This window comes from Malus sylvestris, chromosome 17 (genome assembly GCF_916048215.2).
Source record: "Malus sylvestris chromosome 17, drMalSylv7.2, whole genome shotgun sequence".
Lineage (NCBI taxonomy): Eukaryota > Viridiplantae > Streptophyta > Magnoliopsida > Rosales > Rosaceae > Malus > Malus sylvestris.
The window spans coordinates 23656213-23677580 of NC_062276.1; the positions used below are offsets into that span (position 1 = coordinate 23656213).

At 39.6% G+C, this 21368-nt stretch overlaps 1 long non-coding RNA gene across 1 annotated transcript; it reads right to left on the reverse strand.

The window, feature by feature from the left end:
- Positions 1-208: 208 nt before the first annotated feature.
- Positions 209-15649, reverse strand: LOC126610193 (uncharacterized). The gene is made up of 2 exons (XR_007618423.1): positions 15414-15649; positions 209-715 (listed from the first exon to the last, which is right to left on the reverse strand). It is a non-coding gene; the product is annotated as an uncharacterized LOC126610193 (long non-coding RNA).
- Positions 15650-21368: the final 5719 nt, after the last annotated feature.

Consider the following 21368-nt stretch of genomic DNA (forward strand, 5'->3'; position numbering starts at 1 on the left):
GTTCTATGAAAAACATAAGCATTGACGAGGCACTCGTTACTATGATTTGCATGAAACTTATGCCAAGAGTTTACTTAACGTGATTGTGACTAGCAACCTTCACTACTTGTGAATATAAGTTTATAACGATTAGGTGAAACTCCCTTATATTCTAGCGTCAAATTCATGCATGAAAATTAAGCGTGCACTCTTAACCAACATTCACAACTTATGAATCATAACTGGATGTAATCAAATCATATTGCAAGTATGAACATAGTTTCGAATCACCCCCTAACTAAGAGGGGTTTAGTTCCTCATACTCACAAAGCAAAGATACATAAAATTAGACATTAAAATCAAAGGAAAGAAAACACCTAAAATGCTCCAACTTGGTAGCAAGTGCATCCAAGATTCCTCCTTTCCCTTGCTTGCGGCAGATTAGGTTATGGACAGATTTTGGGTAGTTTTATGATGTAGAATGGATGAGGAATGGTATGGAAGGGTTTAGGGTGAGTGTGGAGGAGTGTTTGATGGTTGGAGGGTGGTGGAGAACTAGGCAAAGAGGGTGGAAGAAGGTGGAGTGGCTGTTATGTTTTCTAGGCACTAGAATGGTGTTTTTGGGGTGTTTTGCTTCCTAGGGTGTGTATGGACGAATTTTTGTGATAAAATGATGAATATGGGGGATTGTCCTTTGGCCAAGGGGTGTAAACATGTATTTATAGGCCCCAAAAACCTTAGAAAATCAGGTTAGGTTAAGGATGAAATGCATGGCAATTTGTGTGTGTGGTGTGCAATGGTCCAAGGGTGAAAATGAAGTAATGATGCAAAGTGTGAAGGGTAAAATGGAGTGGTGTTGTAGCTAGGGAGCATGAATGATTGTGTACATTGCATAGAGATGGAAAGGGAGGTGAAATGTGTCAACAAATGGGTCAAAGGTGCAACAACATGTGTTGCACATCGCATTGGATTCCAAATGTGAATGATGGAGCATCAATTGGTGCATGTAATGGATGTAAATGTTGTCTAAAATCTAATGAGTGAAGGGAACAAGAGGTATCAAGCAATTGAGTGTAATAATTAAATGAATTGAAGCATGAAATTAGAAATTATGTAGGGGACAAGAGTGATCAAGCATGGCATGGAATCCAAAGGGAATTCTATGTGGTTTGCATGGCAAGGAATGCAAGTTGGGGTGACAGATTTTTGGGCTGTTTTCTTCATCTTTTGGACTATAATTCTTCATATTCTTGGCCTCTTTAGTTCTCAAATTCGTCCATCCACTTGGCCCATGCATTTGCTATCCATTCCAAGCCCGAAACATGCTCCAAAGGCCTCCAAAATGCATCTTCTTGCATACTTTGTCCATAAAATCTGAAAACACACGAAAATGACTTTAAACATTAAAATAACTAAGGAAACACGACATAAATGCACAAGAACAAGCCAACTAAATCGCATAAATGTGCTCCTATCAATGATGCACATTAATGATAGGGTCGAGGCCGGGCATTTCCTTGTAGGTCCAAGTAAAGACGTCATTGTACTCTAACAGCAGCTGGTAATACTTCTCTATATCGTCTGCCCTTAGTAATGCACTCACGAAGATAGGCTTCGGTTCCTTACTTGTGCCTAAGTTGAGTTCTTTGAGATCGTCAACTGTGGCTTGCCCCCCATCTTCGAGTTGTGACGGTGCTGTAATGACATATTCCTCGAGGATTTCATCTTCTTCACCTTCTTGGATTGTGATGTGGAAGACGTCTTGGGCCTCTTCTTCGGTGTTGACCTCTCGAGCTTTTTGGCATGAAGATTGTCCAGTGTAGATGGTAGTGCGCCTTTTCATTTTCAGTGATCCAACTTTGTTAACCTCCAAAATTGCTTGGCGCTTCATTCTTGAAGGAATGGAACTTCGAACGTCATCCTTTTCTGCCAGACGATCGATCTTTTCTACTTCTGGTGTCATCTTTCTCCTTCTGGAAGGCTCTTTGGCTTCTTCAAGTCTTTCCATAACTGACTGTCGTGGAGGAAAGCTAGTCGTATTGCTTTGCTTCTTAGGTTTCGAAAACCATTTGAAAACAGAGCTTCGAGATGCTGATGTGTTAAACCTTTTGAAGACGGAAGTTCTGTTTTGACCGCCAATGAGTTTAGATGCCAAAACTTTGAGCCTTGAAGGATTCATTCTATAGAATATTGATGTTTGGGGGGCAGGTTGAGGCTTCACTTTATCTTGTATAATGCTCATGCTGATGTGTTGAGCGCTAGCATTTTTTGCCTTTCTGGAGATCTTCACCGGTGTATTTGGTGTGAAGCCAAGTCCAGCTTTGTTATTGTTGACCTCGTAACCATGCTCCTCCAACTTCTTCTGAGTTTTAGTGAGATCACGTTCGTTGTCTTTGACAGTGTTCAAATCCTTCTTTCCTAGATTTGCAGAGGAGGTGAAGTTGTACCCAGCTTTCAACATGAGTTTGTAGGTGTTTGGATCAAAACCTTCTTCGGTCCTCTTGGTTGGGAGAAAGCTTGGTTCTACCCCATTTGGCATGCCTTTTATGAAGCCTTGTGATGGTCTTGCAAACTTAGTGTCGCCTAGCTGTGTCAGAGGCAAAACTGCATTCGTTTTGAGCAACTTTACATTATACATGTGCCGCTGTGCATCAGCTTTACTTGGTGCAGTTTCAAACGGGGATTTACCATTCTTTCTTTTCGACGTCGGGATGTATCGAAAAACGGGTACTTTTGGTCCATTTGAGGACGTCCTACTCCCTCTGGTTGTTGCAGGTTTAGCAAGCTCATCGTCGTTTTTGCTTGAAGATGGCTTAGCTTCTTCTTCTTGCTTCTTGGGCACAACTTGCGACTCCTGCTTTTTAGGTGTTGCTTTGCCCTTGGATTTGATCTCTTTTGGAAGAGTTTCGAGAACCATGTCTTCATCCATGTAGAACTTGGCGTCTGCGAAATGTGATTCGGCTTCGGTGAATGGCTTGGTGTCGCCATAGATCACCTTCACTCATTCTCGGTAAAATTTTAAGCATTGGTGAAGGGTGGACGGTACTACTCCATTCGCATGAATCCAAGGCCTTCCTAAGAGCAAACCATAGGAAGTTCTTGCATCAATCACGTGGAATATTGTGCTTGACTTGAGTACACCAATGGTTATCTCCACTCGGATCATGCCCATCGCTCTTTGTCCTCCTTGGTTAAAACCTTGGATTAGTAGACGGCTTAGGGATAGTTCATCCACCTTGATGTTGATTGTGGTCATTGTTGACTTTGGCATGATATTTATTGCTAATCCGCCATCCACAAACATGCGGTTGACTTTGTGCTCCTTTACGTACCCAGAGACGAAGAGAGGATGGTTGTGAGGCTTGGATCCTAGCAGTAAGTCTTCGTCGGTGAAGTGGATTGTGTCCTCGGCGGCACAGCATGTGGCAAACTTGTGTGGCCAAAGCCTCAAGCCTTCGTTCTTGCTTTCTTTCACTTCGTGGTCGTTTGGACTTGTTAAAACCGCTGCCAGTGCCCTTCGTATCTTCTTTGGCAATTGTAGCGCTTCCTCGATGCTAAAGTGTGTTGGCAGACCTTCTTCAGGTGTAAGAGTATTTTCTCCCTCAGTGGCGACTAATTTGCCTTTTGAGGGTTCTTCCATTTCTACTTCGACCATGTGACATGCAGCGATAATGCAATGTTGGAAGAAGTCCTCCGGGAAGTACTCGTGCAAGGAGCCGAGAATGCGTGGCTTTTGCTCCGCAAGTTCCCCAACATATATTGGCTTAGTAGCTCTTATGTTTCTTTTAGGCTTCCTATTGCTGCGGCGGTGGTGCTTTCTCCCTTGTTCCCCCTTTGGCTTTATAGCTTGCGGTCTCGGTTTCCTCGTCCTCTTATAGGTCACCAATATCCATCCTTTGTCATCGTCAGTAGGTGCATCTTGGTTGCTTACCCCCAGTGACGGTGGTGTAGAAGGTGCAGTGTGGTTTGAGTATTGCCGAGCATGGTCAGGCATTTCTTGAAGAGGCACGGGATCAAAGGATCCGAACACGACTGTAGTGGTGTGCATTACAGCTGTGTCTTATAGGTCGGGCTCAATCCGCCCTTGTTGTGCCAACTTCATGATGAGTTCTTTTAGGATGAAACACTTGCCCACATGATGACCCACGATACGATGGTACTTGCAATACTTGGGATCATTGATGCGATTCATCTCTTCAGGGCGTTTGCATTCGGGCAACTCAATCACCTTCTTCTCCAGCAGGTCGTCCAGCATTGCGTCCATGTCGGAGTCCGGAAAAGGGTATACCTTCCGTTCCAGTTCCCTCAAGGTGTTTTTGTACCTATCTTGGGTGTGGGAAGGCTCACTTCTTTTTATCTCCTTTGCTTTATTATTGAAGGAGATTTTGACGGGTACGGACGAGGTCTTGATAGGGGTGGTATTGGTTGTAAAAGCTTCATTGGCGGGCTTTTTCCCATGATTGTCTGCTCTTGAAGTAAACACCTTATCCCTTTTGAAATCGTTGATTGGTTCATTCTTTCCAGGGTAGGCGATGCTCAGCTCCATGTCGTGGGCACGAGTGGCTAATTCTTCAAAAGTCGGTGGTTTGATACCTTGAAGGATGTATTGTAAACCCCATTGCATGCCCTGGATACACATCTCGATTGAAGAAATCTCGGAGAGCCTATCCTTACAGTCGAGGCTTAGATTACGCCATCGGTTGATGTAGTCCATGACTGGTTCTTCCTTCCATTGCTTCGTGCTCATCAGCTCTAACATGCTTACAGTGCGGCGGGTATTGTAGAAGCGGTTGAGGAATTTCCTTTCCAACTGTTCCCAGCTGTTGATGGACTCAGGCTTCAGGTCCGTGTACCACTCAAAGGCGTTTCCTTTTAATGAGCGTACAAACTGCTTGGCGAGGTAATCTCCCTCCGTCTCTGCATTGTTGTAGGTTTCGATGAAATGTGCGACATGTTGCTTCGGGTTTCCATTTCCGTCAAATTGCATAAACTTCTCGGCGGTTGATAGCCCATCGGCATCCTTAAGACGTAAGACGTCGATCTTTCTGGAGTAAGGTTTCGAGTACAACGTGGAGGCATGAGAGCTCCCTACGTACTGTGCCTTGATGGTGTTGGTGATCATCTTTTGTAGCTGTTGGATAGAAAGAGATCCCATGAGTGCCGCTGCTTGGTCTGGCTCCGGCTTCACATCGATTTTCTTCACCGGAGGCTCATCTTCTCCGCCAGCTCCTCCCTTTAGTGGATCATCCTCTGGGTCGGGTTTCTCGCTGTCCTGCGCCTCCAGTCGGTTGACTACTACTGCAATTTGCAAGTCTTTTTCTTCCACAGTTCGGGTTAGCCTTGCGATTGCTTCATTCATTTGAGCCAGCTGCTCATCAATTGAAGTTGATCCAGTAGTCATGACTTGCATGGCTGAACTGCCGCTTGAATCGGCATCGGAGAGTATGGATTCAGAGTATTTCCTTGGGCTTTCCCCCCTTGATGTCCTTAGTGAGGCTAATGTGATCACAGACTCGTGCCTTGGGTGCTCTTGTTCCCTTGGCAGAGTTGATGTAGAGGTGAAAGAGGCGGCAGAAGTAGCTCTTGCCTTGCTTCGAGTCGTGATGCCCAAAGTGACACCACTTACGATGAGCACGCTCTTGTTCTTTACGCCAATTACGGGAACAGTTTGAGCCTTCCTTGATGCCATTAATTTTGGAAGTGTGCTTTGAATTTCTTGAACTGAGAAAGAGATGAGAGGTAGAGATAGTCCCACTGGGCGTGCCAAATTTGTAAACAAGAATTTTTCCTGAAACGAAAGAGACAAGAACCACGTGCACAAAATAATATTTGTATTTGATGATTTTGGGTTACAATCTCTCATAAATTTGATCATCTGATTCGATCTCTGTAAGGTGTTGATTTGTGGATGTGCGATTGATCCAAAGGGTCGTTGGGCTTGATCTAAGGATGAACGTTCTTCAAGGGCCGTGGGCTTGATCTGTGAAGGTGGATTTGAGCGGATCTTCAAGGAGTCGTTGGGGCTTGATCTTGAGGATGAGTGTTTCTTCAAGGGCCATTGAGGCTTGATCTTGAATAACGGTGATGAACGGATCTTCAAGGGCTTTTGAGCTTGATCTTGAAGAACAGTGATGAACAGATCTTCAAGAGCTTTTGGGCTTGATCTTGAAGAACGGTTGGATGTATGGATTTGTCGACGTTGTTGATCCAAAGGGCCGTTGGGGCTTGATCTTAGGATGAACGGATGATGAACGATGAATACTTTCTTCAAGAGCCGTCAGGGATTGATCTTGAATTGGTGGAAGTTCTTCAAATGGCCGTCGGGGCTTGATCTTGAAGGTGGATGATTGTTGATCCAAGGACCGTCGGGGCTTGATCTTGGAAGAACGATGAACGAAGAACGAAAAGGGCTTTCTTGATTCTTCGGGAACCTAGATGCTTGAGAGCTTCGAAGTTTCAGAGTTTCAGAGCTTCAAGGTTTTGGTGTAATATGAATTGGTGAAATGAAATGAATGAAATTGGCTTCTATTTATAGAATTTTCCAAGGCCTAATTTTGAATAGAATATCCCAGATGAAATAAGTTGTTTCTGCCAAGTGTTGACACGTGTCCTGTTTGATGACTTTTCCAACTTATTTCGATTTTTTGTTTAGACACACGCTACGTGTAAAATTTATGTAATACATGAGCGTTGAAACTTTGATTTATCGGTCAACATTTATTTACCGAAATTTCGATGTCTACACTCATGTTGTTGAAGTGACTAAATTAATTTCTAGTTGCCATAATTGAAATTGTTTTGTGTTTGTGTTAATTTGATGTTTCTCATGCTTATCACACCTACAAATCCGTCAATATGGTTGAATTATTGGTCATGCTGACCTTGCTTTTTCTTTTGAGTTTTCAGAGCATCTCCACCAGTTGGTGGAAGGCAAGAGCAACAATGTTGCTCTCAAACCCAAAAAACACCTCCAGCAATCCAAATAAGCAAGGGCAAGTGGTGTGCCAACCACTACCAGCCCAAGTGCCCTTAAGCACAACCTACTACCTTTGAGCAAGCTGACGTCAACGCCTTTTTTATTTTATTTTTGTTAGGCATGTATAACACACACATTACTGAGGGAGAGTGGTCGATATGGCTGCAGCGGTGGGCTCTGCTGCAGCAGTGCAGTCAGATATTTCCAACGGTAGGTACATGTGGCTCCATTTAAAGCCGTTGGTTTTCCAACGGTAAAAAAATTATAAATATTAGTTTTGCGCCACGTGGCGCTATTTGATGCGTCTGGTTTCAAATCAATTTGAAAATCAACAGTCATGATTAATCCAACATTAATTTTTTTTTAAAGAAAATCATTAAAAGATAGAAAAAAATTAAAAAAAAAATCAGAAAAAATTAGTAAAAATTAGGATTTTTTTTTTGTATTGTTGTCCTATAGATACTCAATTATCTTCTTCATTTTCCTTCACAACTCAATATTCATTTTCACTACAATCTTCTATTTTTGTTTTCCACTTTCCAAATTATTACTTTTTTTTGTAAATTAATTATGTTTGTTGTAATGCTATGCTTTTGTCTTGTATTTGAAAGCATACAAAAAATAATAAACAAGCGTTTTATTTTCAAGGCATAAAAATATAAGCAATCTTCTATATTTTAAACAATCTTTTTATTTTCAAAGCATAAAAAAGAATTAAAAAAAATATTTTTGAATAGTACTTGCCTTTGCCCTTGCCCTTGCCCTTTTCAAACTGGTGGAGTTACACAAAGGCAAGTATTATTCATAATGAATATCAATGGCAACTTACATGCCCTTGGGTTTGAGGACCCTTCAATTTCAGTCTAAAATGCCCTCTACAAAATTTTTACCTTCTCATAATTATATATAGGGTAATGCTAGAGAGACTAAATTTGTAAACAAAATATGCAAACTAAATGACTTGTTGCCAATAGGAATGATAATCAAATCATCAACTTCCATGTTATTTTTTTTACAAATTTAGTCTTCCTATAACATTACCCTTATATATGTATTATACATCAGTATAATAATTATTGGTACAATATTTTGACTATACTACATATGGATAAAATTATAGCTAGGTACATTGGTACTCTTATTATTGGCATATTAACATGTGCATTAAAAAAAGGGAGTTTTAACGAAAAGCCTGCGGTACTGTTTACTTTAACGAAAAACCACATTTTTACATTAAAAAGTCAAACCTGCTACTATTCACTTTACCCTTTATTTTGTTCTTATCGTTAAAACTCAAAGTTTTCAAGCCTTTTTCATTAGTTTTCCTTAAAAAAAAAAACATGCAAATCAATTTACCTACAACGATACAAATATAATGACCTCCATATATTCACACTAATATAGTTACTAGGAATTAAGGACAGAAATCAAAATCCAATCTAACTAGTGTGGAGCCAAAAATAATCACAAGGCGACACATGGATTTTTTAGTAAAAGAGGACCAAACTACCCTTGAGGCACACCGGGATTCCTACACGCGAGCAGCTAAAAAATGCTCCAAAGAGGTAACAATTCAATATTCATCTCATCAAATTCCCTTTTTTGCAAAGTAACCTCCAAAATAATACTAATTGGTAAATTAATAGATTAATTACCCAATTAATCCATTAATTACCTATTAAATTATACAATTTAACCTAAAAATTGTTAAGGGGCCGGCCACTTCCTTTTCATCCTCACCTTTCTCACTTTTCTCCATTTTATTACCCCATTTATACAAATAAATAATTTTGTAACCTCCCATTTAGAAATTTAGAAAATTCCACAAGTGAAAATTCCAATATTCAAGAAATGGGATCGCAGCGATCCACGAGACTAAACGTGATCTTAGGGGGAGCGGCACCACCACCACAAGGCTCCACCATGGCAACCACCGAGGTGGCCACCATGGCAATCACCCGCAACGAGGTCCATGACTTCACCACTACAGCCCAAGCCATGCTATCCAAGGCCCATGCCATCAAAGCCACAACCCGAACCATGTCACTCCATGCCCAACGTGAGCCCAATGCATTTCTAATTCGAGCCCAAGCCTCGCATTCGCATACACCACGCATTGAGCAGGCTGCTCCCGTAACCCAGCCTGCTTCCGTAATCCAACCTGCTTCTGCAGCCCTGCCTGCTCCCGCGACCCAGCCTGCTCCCGTAATCCAGCTTGCTTCTGCAGCCTTGCCTCCTATGGTTTCCCAAGCAGCTCAAGTTGGCCCGAGAATATCTCAACGGAGCAACCATCAAGCCGGGGGCATTTTCACCATATTTCTCTGCGGATTTGACATTTCCCAATTCAAATCTTGCACCCGGAGTCTGCCATACTTCCATTGCTCAATGAGGCACATTACTTCCAAGCTCTTCCAATCCAAATGGCGAACAACACTTGTCTCGACAAGTCATAAAGTTGATGAGCGCCCTTGCACAACAGACAACCTTGGTGAATCAACTCTTGCAACGCACCGAGATCCAACGTGCCCTAGACGAGGTGTCCCTAAGGAGGACAAGGGTAGATGAACCTCTCCACCAACGTCCCAGCAAACAGCCTATCAACCAGCCACGATCCGAACATTCTGGTAGTTTACGCTCCCGCTTAGGTCTTTGGGATAACGTATACTCTCGTCTTAGCGCGCAGAGAAGCGTGCATTCCCAATCAAGCCTACGGGCGAGCATACGTTCACAGTTGAGGTCACACTCCGATTATCAACATGGACAACCTTCAAGGCGAAATGTTCATTCACAACTAGGCTCGCAATGAGCATTCTCCACCTCACATCGGAGTAGGCAGCACGGCAGACAGAGAGAATCAGTCACTTAATCTGACTCAAGTTCAACCGGCAGCCTGTGAACGGCCTGTTCGCTTGCTAGATACATGCCACATGCACCGCAACTATGACATGGAGAAGTCGAGCATAGGGAAGAGCGACCCAAACCCATAGGTCACGACCGGGGGCAGTCGAAAATTACATTGCCTCAGTAGAGGCAAATTTAAGAAGAAGTTTATAGGCTTCTAACTGAACGAGGCTACTGACGATGCGCAATTTCCAACGAAACGAGGCTACTGATGATGCGCTTCGACGAGACATGACCAAAATAAGCATGTCACCATTCACGAATGAGATCGAGTGGATAGATCCACCTCGCGGGTTCACTATGCCTCACTTCATTTCGTATAAGGGAGACGAAGATCCGGATCGACATCTCAAGTATTACCATAGTACCATGATCCTCTACAGGAACAACAATGCGCTTATATGCAAAATTTTTGCCATAACTCTACAAGGCGAGGCGCAAGACTAGTTTCACACTCTACCGCCGTAGTCGATCCAGAGTTTTAACGAACTTTCCTTTGTTTTCACTAAGGAGTATTCGTCTAACCGCTCAATCAAAAGGACATCCGACCATCTCTTCAGCATCATAAAAGACCATCGGGAGACAATTTGCGACTATGTCAAGAGGTTCAAAGTGGAGAAGGCCAAGATTGTTGGCTACAACGAAGACATAGCAACAGCAGCATTCAAAAATGGGCTTCCCACGGAACATCCTTATTCGAAAAATTGATCATGGGAGAAGAATTGACCTTAGCAACTTCGTATACTTTGGCAGAAAAGCATGCATTATGGGACAAGGCCAAGTAGTCTAATAAAAATGAGTCGAAAAAGAAGCACATGGAATGTTCCCTGACCAGAGAAGACTCAGCGCTTGAAACATTCACTAAGTTCACAGTTCCAATCGGCCAAATTCTCCGCAAGCTCAAGAATGAACCTTGGTTCAAATTGCCGCCACCCATGAAAGGCGATCTTACCAGGCTGGATAATACAAAATATTGCGCATTCTATCAAGGACCAGGCCACAATACTAGCGGCTGCCTGAAGTGGAAGCAGTACCTTGAGAAGCTGACAAATGAGGGCTGATGCGACGAGTATATTGACAGGTCAACAAAACGGCCTACACAAGCAAGGGAAGTTCCTATCACCCCCTGAACCACGTTTGGATTTTTTTTTCCAAATAAGTTTGAAGACTCAAATAGCTCGACGAACAAGGCTTCACAAGCCGAAGAATATCCAGTTTGTTATGCAGTTTCTACCTTCCAGCATAGTTGATTTATTTCTTTATTCTCAATGAAGATTCAAGAAGTTATTCATAAGTCTGGCTCAATTGCTGTCCACAACAACTGCTCAAAACCCTTTATGGGTCTGCTCTCCAGTGTGAGAGGTTAAACTAATTGCTCTCCAGTGCAAGAGGGTAAACCAAATCCCTGACACCCAAAAGGGTTTGTTCTCCAGTGCGAGAGGTTAAATTAATTGCTCTCCTGTGCGAGAGGGTAAACCAATTCCCCGACACCCAAAAGGGTCTGTTCTCCAGTACGAGAGGTTAAACTAATTGCTCTCCTGTGCGAGAGGGTAAACCAATTCCCCGACACCCATATGGGTCTGCTCTCCAGCGCGAGAGGTTAAACTAATTGCTCTTCAGAGCGAAAGGGTAAACCAATTGCTCTCTAGTGCGAGAGGGTAAACTAATTGCTCTCCAGTGCGAGAGGGTAAACTAAATCCCTGACACCCATCTGGGTAAGCTCTCTAATGCGAGAAGGCCACATAGTTCAAAAGATCGAATGTTTAAATATCAATTAAGTAACAAATGGTTAGAGAGCAGTAGCCACTTTTACACTTAAGAGTTCGCTCATCCGACACTTCATCTTCAGCAACTCCGATCTTGGAAGCTTCATCCTTGACTGCTCTATCTACGGCAGCTGAGAAATCAAACTCAAGCAGTTTCCTCATTTTTGGCAAGCAGCCCAGACGTGGCAGCCCAAACTGTTGTCCATGCCACGCCACTTCCTCGGCCTATGCCGAGCCAATCATTGGCTTCAATTAAGCCGAGAAACACAAATAATGGCTCTTGCCACACCACCTTCTTGGCCCATGCCAAGCCGACTTCTGGCCCCTGCCAGCCGACGTGCCGCACCGCCCCAACGGCTGCCCTGTGGCAGCACCTCCCAAGAAGAAGATAAGGAGAATTAAGTTTTCCTTACATCGGTGCGGCGCAGAGAAGTAAAAAAAAGCAACGAAAGACGGTCATTTGCACAGACAAGATGTAGAAGATTGCTAGAGGAAGGGGAACAAATATCCTCTAAGCTTTCTCTCTCTTGTAGGGTAGAATAAATCGCTCTCCAAAGTTGATTTAACAACCCACTTAAGGTGAACTTAAATAGGCTTTGAGAGAAATTTATTTCTCTTTCCTAGAAGGATCTAATTTCACATTAAAGAGGGAATCTACATCAAAATAGGAAGCAGTCCTAAGTTTCCTAGAGAAAGAAGATCTCTACACCTGCTGCCCTTTCCTACGAGCAGCCCAGCAGGTGTGGGGCATTTGTGGAGCCAAAAATAATCACGACACGTGGATTTTTTAGTAAAAGAGGACCAAACTACCCTTGAGGTACACCGGGATTCCTACACGCAAGCAGCTCAAAAATGCTCCAAAGAGGTAACAATTCAATATTCATCTCATCAAATTCCCTTTTTTGCAAAGTAACCTCCAAAATAATATTAATTGGTAAATTAATAGATTAATTACCCAATTAATCCATTAATTACCTATTAAATTATACAATTTAACCTAAAAATTGTTAAAGGGCCGGCCACTTCCTTTTCATCCTCACCTTTCTCACTTTTCTCCATTTTATTACCCCATTTATACAAATAAATAATTTTGTAACCTTCCATTTACTTCTTTCATACTTAATTAGCCAATAAATTGGCTAATTAAGCCAAAATCATAACCACAAAATCTCTTGATAAACCGGCCACTCCTAGCCCTATAAATAGGCTCCTATTTTCACCAAACACTCATTCCAACACTTTGGCAAAAATCCCAAAAAAACTCTTCAAATACTTTTCTCTCTAAATTCTAACTTTGGCATCGGAAGTTCTTCGGCCAAAGCCCCCCCATTCATCGTGGGCACGTGAGACTCTTGGCCTTGACTTAAGATGTTAATTGTTTTATAGGTGCAATTTTGTCCAAGAAGAAGAAGGCGAAAATTTGTATCCACAACTAGCACCCAATGTTTTAATGAGAATAAGAAGCAAAAACATCTTATGTAAGGAGACATAATCAAAATTTATTAAATTAATATATAATTAAAAATCAATTTAAAGTTCATGCTTGCATCTTTGCAGGATAGTAGAACCAATGTACAGGAGGAAATTCAGGGACCCAATGAGCGCATTAGGGACATAATAAATGAGTGCCCACTTAATTAATTAGACAAATTGATGTGCATTAGCAACTGCATGTTAGCCAGATAGTTAGTTCAATACTTTAGTTAGCTAGCTAGGGCATTTTTTTAAAAGTTGGTTTTGTTCAGCACAGAACAAACTCCCATTCAACTACTGGATTCTTTGGTTTCCAATTCCTACCATATATATGTACGATATATCTTTCGTTCCCAACACATAACATGCATAAAATTTATGGCAACAACTGCTGGAATGTACACACAATACAAGTGCTAAGCAAGTCACTACAGTATATCATTTTAATTAGTTCTCTTGTATGTCCTTAACTTGCATAAACCATCAACATGGGAGGTGTGACTTGTATCACATGCATGTAATCAGTATAAATGGTACTCCAAACAAATTTTCTTTCGCTTTTGGGTTTTGTATATATAACATCACTGTTCAAAAAAGCAGCCTAGCTAGCGCTAGACAGAGGTTGGACGCCCCGACAAATTAGGGCCTGGGTGTTTAGGAAATCGGTGAAGCCTCTAGGCGGCCCTAAGCAGTCTTACTGGCAATTCTGTTATGTTTTATTTGACATATATCATTTTATATAACTCTTAAGTTAATTATGGACTTTTTTTTCATATGAAATAACTCTAAATACATATTTCATTTTATATATCCTTCCATTTTGCATTTATGTTTCCAAATACAACTATATATATGTGATGCGTAAAATAAGTTAACACACAAAATTAAACCCTCTTTTTATCAATTGTAGTAAAGTATGTAAGTAGGGATCGTTCTAGGCCGGGGATTAGGAGGGATTGCTAAATACTTGAAAACTGACTTAAAAACATAAAAACAAAATTTAAAACACTAAACTAGACTCAAAGAATGCAAAACTATACTTTAAAATACTTAAACAAACATAAAACTCAAAACAGCAACCTAATGACTCAAAACTGCCTAAAAACCACTTTCTGGGCAGTTTTGAGAACCTAACAAGAACTTGGACGAAGTTGGATGAAAACTTGAATCAAAACACTTAGAAACACAAATCAAAATACTTTCTAACTAATCTAAGACTTCAAAATAAAGGAGGATTTGTTTTGGACGAAAATTGAAAACAAAACAGAAACTTTAAAACAAAACAGATTGTAAAACGTTTTTGGATGAAAAGGATGGATAAAAGGCTAGTTAGGAGGTTCTTCTCCACACATGACAAACTTGCAAACAAAATGATTTTCAGTTGTTCTTTCAATAAATTATGAAACTCAACACCCCAAGTTAATTAGATACGCTTAAATTAACCTTCAAGTTCTCCTTAAGTTAATGAATTGGATGGAAAAGCGCATACAACAATTCAAAGCATTCCTCAAAGGTTCCTTACGTGATGAGCACAATAAAGATACAATCAAGAATCATGAAGCACAATGAGAACTATAAGTGTTGACGAGGCATTCGTTACTATGATGAGCATGAAACTAGTGCCAAGAATTCATTCAACGCGATCGTTTTCAAGCGACCTTCACTACTTGTGATTATAAGATTGTAACTATTAGGTGAAACTCCCTCATAATCTAGCATCATATTCATGCATGAAAACTAAGCGTGCACTCTCAATCAACATACACAAATAAGTTATCAATCAAGTAGATGAACGAATTGAATCCGCAACTTATGAAATAACAACTGAATGTAATCAAATCATATTGCAAGCATGTACATGGTTTCGAATCACCCCCCAACTAAGGGGGTTTAGTTCCTCATTCTTGCAATACAAAGATACATAAAATTAGACATTAAAATCAAAGGAAAGAAAACACCTAAAATGCTCCAACTTGGAAAGCAAGTGCATCAATGGATCTCCCTTCCTCCTTGTTGCGGCATGAAGCTTGTGGACAGATTTTTGGGTGGATTTATGGTGTAGAATGGATGGGGAATGATATGGAGGGGTTTAGGGTGAGTGTGAAAGAGTGTTTGATGGTTGGAAGGTGGTGGAGAACTAGGTAAAGAGGGTGGAAGAAGGTGGAGTGGCTGTTATGTTTTCTAGGCACTAGAATGGTGTTTTTGGGGTGTTTGGCTTCCTAGGGTGTGTATGGACGAATTTCTGTGATAAAATGATGAATATGGGGGATTGTTCTTTTGCCAAGGGGTGTAAACATGTATTTATAGGCCCCAAAAACCTTAGAAAATCAGGTTAGGTTAAGGATGAAATGCATGGCAATTTGTGTGTGTGGTGTGCAATGGTCCAAGGGTGAAAATGAAGTGATGATGCAAAGTGTGAAGCGTAAAATGGAGTGGTCTTGAAGCTAGGGAGCATGAATGGTTGTGTACATTGCATAGAGATGGAAAGGGAGGTGAAAATGTGTCAATAAATGGGTCAAAGGTGCAGCAACATGTGGTACACAAGGCATGGGATTCCAAATGTGAATGATGGAGCAAGAATTGGTGCATGCAATGGATGTAAATGTTGTCTAAAATCTAATGAGTGAAGGGAACAAGAAGTATCAAGCAATTGAGTGTAATAATTAAATGAATTGAAGCATGAAATTAGAAATTATGTAGGGGACAAGAGTGATCAAGCATGGCATGGAATCCAAAGGGAATTCTATGTGGTTTGCATGGCAAGGAATGCAAGTTGGGGTGACAGATTTTTGGGCTGTTTTCTTCATCTTTTGGACCATAATTCTTCATATTCTTGGCCTCTTTAGTTCTCAAATTCGTCCATCCACTTGGCCCATGCATTTGCTATCCATTCCAAGCCCGAAACATGCTCCAAAGGCCTCCAAAATGCATCTTCTTGCATACTTTGTCCATAAAATCTGAAAACACACGAAAATGACTTTAAACATTAAAATAACTAAGGAAACACGACATAAATGCACAAGAACAAGCCAACTAAGTCGCATAAATGTGCTCCTATCAATATATGTGTGTGTATAGTCACACACACACACATATAATAGGAACCGAAGACACATTTTGACCCAGATTTTGTGAGGCTCACTCCGTAATAATGTATTTCAATGATCCAACCATCTATCTTTATGTCTTCCCTCAAATATTATTTCTAACAAAGCCCACCCAATTTCGAAGCCATATGACCATTGGACTAAATTTAATTTTTTTTGCAAAACTGTATTCATCAATTTTCTTCACTACAAATGAATGTGTTAATGGTTTGGATTTGTCTAATTTTTTGTAAAGATGATCTATGAATGATGAATCATCGATCATCGAATGGTTTAGATCCTTGAAAAAGTTATTGAATGGGAACCACAAAAACATGTGTCAAAATGTGTGTTCCCGGATCATAACTTATATAAATAGAAGTATAACTGTAAGGTGGTCGCTTATTTTTATGTGTTTTTTGTTATAATAAATGTGAAAGGAATCATTGAAAAAAAAAAGAAAACTAATGAAAAAAAGCTTGAAAATTTTGAGTTTTAATGATAAAGATAAAAAAAGGGTAAAGTGAACAGTACCATGATTGACTTTTTAGTGTAAAAATGTAATTTTTCGTTAAAGTGAAAGTACCGAGAGTTTTTCGTCAAAGTTCTTTTAAAAAAAAACCTTTGTTTAGTATCTTTATCTGTTATCTCTCTCTATTGATCAATTTAACCTAAATTCCTTTCTAGTGATGAAAATTCCTCTACCAAGCCAGGGCCGTCTCTGAGATTTCGGGGGCCCTGTGCGAAATTCATAAAAGGGGCCCTTCTTATAAGACATCTTAAAAAAAATTGGACAATGTATTGATGTTAAAAAGCAATATCGTAATAAACTTTAAAACTCACTAACCATCTATTTCTAAATATTATTAAATGTATAAAAAGCTACAAAGCAACCATAGTACTAATAACTAACAATAAGTTCAATCTAAGGAAACCAAATAAACAAAACTTAAAAAAGTCTAGCACCGAAGTTTCACTTAAAGATGGCTCTTCGTGCATTCTTTGCTGCAAAATCATCAATTAAAACTTCATAGTCAATTTTGTCTAAAAAATCACTTTCAATTGATATCAAAGCAAGTCCATTTAACCTTTCCTGCAACATAGTTGACCGCAAGTATGATTTTAATAATTTTAACTTTGAGAAACTTATTTCTGCAGATGCAACAGTAATAGGTATAGTCAACAAAATTATGTATGCAACGCTTGCAGTCGGGAAACAACGCATCCTCTTCAAGTAGTTCAATATGTCAATGGATGTCTTTATTTCTTTTGGCAAACGCTCTCATAAAAGCTTCAACTCTACTAATAATGCATCCCCATCAACATCAAAGAGCTCATCTTTCTTGAGAAAGTTTTGAAGCCGATCACAAGAATCTTTCAATTTATTGTTGTCCATCGAATTCAACCGTTCTGAAGTGAACAAAAACCCAAATATATCATCATAGGCTTGATATTCTTCAAACCTTCTCTTCAGTGAACCAATAGCTTGATCTATTATATACAAGAAGTAATGAACCCTAAAAGATTCCTCTGTTGATTGTTTCGTTGGTTGGGATGATTCACCTTCATTCTCATCAAAATATCTTTTTCTACGAACTTGACGCTTTTCTGTTCTGGAAACACGGGATCAATTTCCATTTCAATAGCAAGTTTTTTAGCATTAATCATCGCCTCCGCAAACCCAGTTTCTCTGTACTTTTCAAAATAAGCGATCAATCCTTGTACTTGTTCTATAACAACATCAATAAGCATGTCTTTAGATTGCAAATCTTTGCTAACCTCATTAACAGCAGCCAATATATCATACCAAATAGTCATGCCCAATAAAAACTCAAAATTCCTAATGTCATATGCTGCCAAAGATTTAGCTGCACTTCTTGTTACTAAGTCATTGTCATTTTCTGCTAATTGGAGTAGAGCTTTTTTTATTTGTAGAGGTTGAGATTGAATTGCTTTAACACTCGCAACACGGCTCTCCCATCGTGTGGTCGACAATGATTTGAGAGTCAGTCATTTTATATTTTCTTTTAGAATCAGCCATCGTTTTGTAGAATTTGCGAACAAGCTGTAAATACGTTGTACTGTTCCAAAGAAGTCTTTCGCTTTGCCACAAGAGTTTGCCATATCACAAAGTGTTAAGTTAAGACTATGGCAACCACATGGAGTGTACATTGTGATGTGAAAATTACTTGACACACAAATTAAACCCTCTTTTTGACAATTGTAGTATAGATGTAAGTAGGGTATCGTTCTAGGCCGGGGATTAGGAGGGATTGCTAATCTATTCTAAATTAATTTAAAAATATTAAACAAGACTCAATGACACAAAATTAGGCTAAAAACTCTAATAACTCGAAACACACTTAGAATGACTCAAAATAATGAAAACAATCAAATTAGACACTAGGAACTGAAATGGACGGAAATTGAATTAAAAGACTAACAACAATGAAAACTAACTAAATAATATAATTTAATAATGGGGGGGTTTGGTTTTGACGAGAAGTAAATTAAACTTAAATAAATTACAGAATTGACAAAAACATGAAATTAAGGTGAAAGGATAGGTGATGGACTAGCTAGAGGGTTCTTCTCCACACATGACACATATGCAACCTAAATTGATTTTCAGTTGTTCTTTCAATAAATTGTAAATCTCAATACTTCAGATTAACCGTGAACAGCACTTTTTTAATCTTCAAGTTTTCCTTAAGTTATTGAATTGGACGGAAAAATGCATACAACAATTCAAAACATTCTTCAAAAGTCCCCTACGTGAAAAGCACAATAGAGATACAATCAAAGATCATTAAACTTTGTGAAAACTATAAGCATTGACGAGGCATTCGTAACTATGATTTGCATGAAACTTATGCCAAGAATTTACTTAACGTGATTGTGACTAGCAACCTTCACTACTTGTGAATATAAGTTCATAACGATTAGGTGAAATTCACTTATATTCTAGCATCAAATTCATGCATGTAAATTAAGTATGCATTCTTAATCGACATACAAAAATAAGTTATCAATCAAGCAGTTAAGCAAATTAAATCACAACTCAGAAATCACAACTGAAGGTAATCAATTCATATTACAAATATATTCATGGCTTTGAATTCCCCCTAGCCAAGGGGGGTTTAGTTCCTCATACTTGCAAAACAAAGATACATAAAATTAGACATTGAAATCAAAGATAGAAAACACCTAGAAACGCTCCAACACTCCCAAGGCTTGGGCTTAGGCACGACACAAGATGTTCCTTCTCCTTCCTTACTTGCAAGCTGCGGCACTAGAGGTTTTGGACGGTTTTGGGTGGTTTTTATGGTGTAGAATGGATGGGGAATGGTATGGAAAGGTTTAGGATTGATGGGTGGTGTGGCTAGGGGTGGTTTTTGGCTAAATTTGGAGAGAAAATCTGTTATGACTTTGATGAATATGGAAGGTGGTATTTATAGGCTTGAGATAGGACCACTCCATTTCATTTGCATGTGAGCTTGTGTGGGTGTGTGTTGGCATGTTTCCCCTTTACATTTACACACACATGCTTCATCATTTCAACCACAAAACACACACATTTTCTGCCATGTTTTTCCCTTTACATTTACACACACATGCTTCATCATTTCAACCACAAAACACACACAATTCCTTCACCTTTGCCATGAGTTTTGTCTTCACTTTGCATGTGGGCTTCTTTGCATGTGTTTTCTCCCTCTCTTGCCTTGAGTTTGCATGTGGGCTTCTTTGCATGTGTTTATCCTTGCAATTACACACACACACACTTGCACACACAAAAGCCCAAAACATCCATCCTCATGTCTCCATGTTTGCATCATCCAATCTTAGCCCAAAAATGCTCCAAAATGCTCCAAAATGCATCTTCTTGCATCCTTGGCCCATAAAACCTACAAACACACAAAAATGGCTTAAACTACTAACATAACTAAAAACTAAGAACATAAATGCACGAAAACAAACATACTAAGTCGCATAAATATGCTCCTATCAAATTCCCCCACACTTAGCTTTTGCTAGTCCTCGAGCAAAACAAAGAAACAAAACATAAGAACAAAACAAAACCTAAACCTTCCAATATTTACCTTAGGGATTTTCAATGCAACATGACATGCAAAAGATCATCATAACCACATATTTTGGCATTCCCTACCCTTGAGCACATACTTAATCATAGTCACCACATACTAGTTCACATATAACCAATTAAAACTATGTTTTGAATGTAGTAACATGCCTTAGAGAATCTGCTCAATTCCTTACAAGATACACTCTTATTTTCACTCCGATTTTCTGACTACACACCCTACACTAGGTGTATGTGAGAAGATTGATGTAAACATGAAAACGAACACTCACATATGTTTATAGCAAAGAAAGCAATTTCTGGAGTTATTAAGCATGTATAGATATGATCTCATGACTGGAATGCTACTACTTAGATGCGAGAACCAGGGACACCATATGCTCGTACCAATCCCAAACTCCACATATTGAAACGCATAACACTCAAGATTGAAGTTAAGGGTTGTAACGGGGTTAGGGGTGATTGGCTAACAATGAAAGGTAAGGAAACAAACGTTTTTAAAGCATAATAAGCAAAGTAATGAAATTGATGCTTAGAATTCCCTTTGAATGCAGCAACTAACTTTAAACACAATGGGGTTATTCATTCAACTTTTTAGGGCCGATTTCAACTACAAACAACACTTGTGAGCCTTTCCTCACTTATTTCAAACTCTTTTTCTTTTCTTTTTTTCTTTTTCTTTTCTAACCCGTGCCTTATTACTTTCTTTTGGCACACAAAACACAAAAATCTCATTCCCCCATACTTGTTTTCTGCATAAGGACAATCAAAAGGAATTCATTTTAAGTCATGCTTCATTATGCTTTAAAAACAAGGGTATGGATAGTCCTAATCTAGGCTAGGTAAGGGAAATGTGGTTTAACAAAGAAAACAGGCTAAACAAGGCTCAACGGGGTTAAACTTAAACAAATATGCACGGGATAAGCTTTTTGGCTCTAGTTCACTACACAACTTCATCTTGAATATGTGTTATGCAAATCAATGTCATGCTTTGAATGGAACGGGCATAAGTTCTAGTATTTGGAACTAAATGATGAAACGCCTTCTAAGTAGCAACCAAGCAAAGAATGATGAGATCATGC